This window comes from Macrobrachium rosenbergii, chromosome 52 (assembly GCF_040412425.1).
Source record: "Macrobrachium rosenbergii isolate ZJJX-2024 chromosome 52, ASM4041242v1, whole genome shotgun sequence".
In the NCBI taxonomy this organism is placed as follows: domain Eukaryota; kingdom Metazoa; phylum Arthropoda; class Malacostraca; order Decapoda; family Palaemonidae; genus Macrobrachium; species Macrobrachium rosenbergii.
In genome coordinates this window covers 14,926,161-14,929,990 of record NC_089792.1, presented here as the reverse complement: position 1 = coordinate 14,929,990, position 3,830 = coordinate 14,926,161, and positions in this window count along the sequence as shown.

Below are 3,830 nucleotides of genomic sequence, written 5' to 3'. Positions count from 1 at the left end.
GTCATCTGCCTGGCTTTATATATATATATATAGAGTCCATTACGAGCAGACCATGTGGACCAACGTCATAACATTCTCATGCCTGGGAGGCTGCTACGTGATTTTGAAGACTGCGCTACGTGACCAAAATGTGACCACAACATTGGTCATCCTTGATGGTTGAAAAGTGACTGAAAAGCTAATGAAGATGGTGCTCACTTCCCATATGTTAAAAATGCACATTTTGGTACATATCCTCATTATTAATGTTGTTATTATTATTATTAACTCATCATTGTTTGGGGACAGAATACTTTTCCCTTAGAAACCAAAGAAAAACGTGAAAACAGTTACTGCACATTCTAAGCCTTATGCTGAAAAATCAGGCAGACACCCGCTGAGCGAAAACTTCCAAACTCTTCCAGGCACTTCATAAATCTACATGAAAGTTCCAGCAGCAGCACGTTAACCCTGTGTTCATAGTACAGTACTCACCTCAATCTGCCGTTCACATTTACCATTCTTCGATTTCAGGAACCTTTTGTTCTAAGGTTCCCGCTTAACCCAAATATCCGTTGTCAAGGTTTTCTTCTTCCATTCTCTTTACAGTTCCAAGCCACCCTGAAGCACTCTGATTCATCTTTCTGTCTGTAACTTTTTATCAAATTACCCAATATTCTGTACTGCTTAGTTTTACACTCCTTATTTCCCAACAAACTCTTTGCCTCCTATTTGCCGAACTTCTGTTAAGACCACTAAGGTCAACAACCAACTATTACTATTTATATCGTTATTATTATCACCATGCTTCCTCCTAATGAAGGCGGTATTGGCTCATATTCCACTATATAAGTAAATTTAGCAAAGACATACAGACAGGCAGACAGACAGACAGACAGGTGTGTAAGGTCTTAAAGTATATCCATTTCTCTCTCTCTCTCCACCTATCTGCCAAACAATGGAATAAATTAGAAGTGTATCAATTAGATTGCAGCAATTTTTTTCTTTTGTTTTTGTTTCGGAACTGTACTTCGGCAGGAGTTGAATGACCACATAGACGTACAGATTTATTATTATTATTATTATTATTATTATTATTATTATTATTATTATTATTATTATTATTATTGTTAATGAAAACTGTGGAACATCTGCCTTATATAGCTAGGATTGTTGATGATCCTCATATGACTCTTGCTTCTTTGATGAGCCCAGAAGCACTCAAGGTGCCTTGAGCATTTTGCTTATTACATATACATTTAATTTCCACCAATTTAAACTGAAAATAAAAGTAAAAACAGTTGTTTTTAATGCAATGTCCGTTTCTATTGCTGGAAGGTCTAGTAAGTGAACATCTTGGGGTCAAGACAGACTGCAGTATAATTTAAAATACTGAAACACTATATCAATAGGTTCATAAGCTATTTTCAGCATAACCAGGGTCAGTACAGTACGCACAAAGGAAGATATTTCAGAGCTGCTGTACTTATTGTTATAGTTATTGTTCACAATGGCTATTTTCAAAAAATAAAATGCCAAGCCAAATGATGTAAGGTATAGTAAAATATAAATTGAAATAACAACTGAAATCATATAAATAAACCAACATTAAATTTATGACTAAACAAAGAGCTGTTAAAAAAATCCAGTTGAAAATGATGACTGAAAAAACAAGGTGGTTTTAAGTACATTTCTATTTAAATTTGTGCCATTTAATTTTTCTCAACAAAGTCACGTGCTTTTTAAGATCTCCACTAGGCTTGATGATGACAACCGGCATAAATGGACAATGATGAAAAACACGTGAAGTATTTTGGAATATCATAAGAGTAACTTTCCAATTGCTAAGCATTCTGTTTTGGGCAACGTGGTTCAGAGGCTCCTCAAATAAGTGCCAGGTACATGTTTCTGAAAGGGACATTTCGGTGTTCATGAACATTGTCAGCTGAATAAAATACCTTGAAATTATTCAAGAATAAACACAGAATGCCGAGATATGTCCATTGACAGTTACAAGATACTTCACTACAAATATTCAGTTACTAAGTACAGTTAGGGAGGTCTTCAATGAAGTCTTGTAGCATGCAAAGCCGGTAATGAAAAATGGCAAATGGCAACTTATCAGTTTGCAGTCCAAGAATGAAAGTGAAAACTAATGTCCTAGCTAAAATGTTATAGTTACACAAAATTCGTCATCATCTCCACCAGCGTACAACGCAGTGTGAAACTGTACCACTCGCGTCTGTCCCGTGTTTTCACTTCCACAGATCCCCGGCCTCCCTTCTGTGTTTTCAGTCAAGAAGGTCTGAACCTCTCAAGTTCTCAACTCTTCTGGGACCCGGTGGAACTGACACTATCATTCACTATTCTGTCTTGGATAGTGCGAATGACAAGTCCAAGTCATCTCCATCTCACTTTCAACTTTGTCTCACCCGCATAAAGAACTTTCGTAAACTCTATCCTGCCATCTGACTCTGAATATTCTTCTTAAAAAGCTCTATTCTTAATTCGACAAAATCTTTTAGATATAGTTTCATTATCAAGTCCTGATTCATGCCCGTATAGCAATACGGATCGTAGTATATTTAATATAATAATCTTGAAAAACCTCTGAATTGTTGTAGATCTAGTGGAGTTGCATCATACCATAGAACCTTAATGCCTGCATACACTTACACGAACAAATGTCTGAGAGAGAGAGAGAGAGAGAGAGAGAGAAGAGAGAGAGAGAGAGAGAGAGATAATTCATTGGGTGTGTGTGTGAGTGTGTGTGTGTGTGTGTGATTTTCTTTCTTGAATGTGTTGCCTTTCTTATGTTTACGTTTGAGTCAATTTGTCAACTATCTGCTTGTACAGAAAAACGTCAAATGAATCGATGCATTCGCATCCTTTTCACTTTCGATAAATGTTTGTCAGGTAATTATGGTAATATTTAAGGAGACCAAAAGGATCCTCCGAAAACTGCAGTGTGTCCTTTGACTTCGCTACTTGTAATCCATATCTTTATTCACAGAAGACAAGTGTAGTCCTTGTTTTATCAGTTAAAAAACCCTTAATTTGTAGTACATAATTACAGTGGCCAAAGGGTTAAGGAAAATGCCATTTTATTTTCACTCCAGCGATATCAGCACGTATGCAAGACGAGAATTGTTTCGTGTCTATCAGCGCTAAAACAAACTCACCTGTAACAAGGTGAATAAATATAGAATGTAACGGTGATATACAACGCATGGTCGATAACAATATTCTTGTTTTTTACAGCAGACGCTTTGAGCAGCCAAGGGAAGGTCTTTCACATGGCCGTACTGATACTGGATGTTTTGCGAGACTAAAGAGTGTTTGCTTGTCATTGTCTAAGATCCAAGGACGATGAATAATCCTTCGTGATAACAGCGTCCAAATCATTTAATGTTGCCCGGGTGGAGAGAGAGAGAGAGGAGAGAGTGAGAGGAGAGAGAGAGAGAGAGAGAGAGAGAGAGAGAAAAGATGGGCTAATGGCTAGTATTTTAGATATGAAAATAATTAAAATAGATAGACATGAATGTCTATAACATTGGTAGCCTGTATACCAAAGTAATTAGGGAAAAAGAGTCACAAAACAGATGAAGTAAGGTAGGAAAAGGTTCGGAAGAGAAGAGGACTATGTGCAGTACAAGCAGTCACTGGAACTGTGTACAAAAACAGTAATCGGAATGTATGACGGGAATGTTAAACCAATTCTCCTTTATAGAAGCAAAGTATAAACGTTGACTGGCAATAAGAGAAAAGGGCAGTAGCTATCAGAGGGCCAAGAACAGGTGAAAAAAGATTGGAAATGTAAGGATGCGATGAAATGGTAAACGGCTTGCATT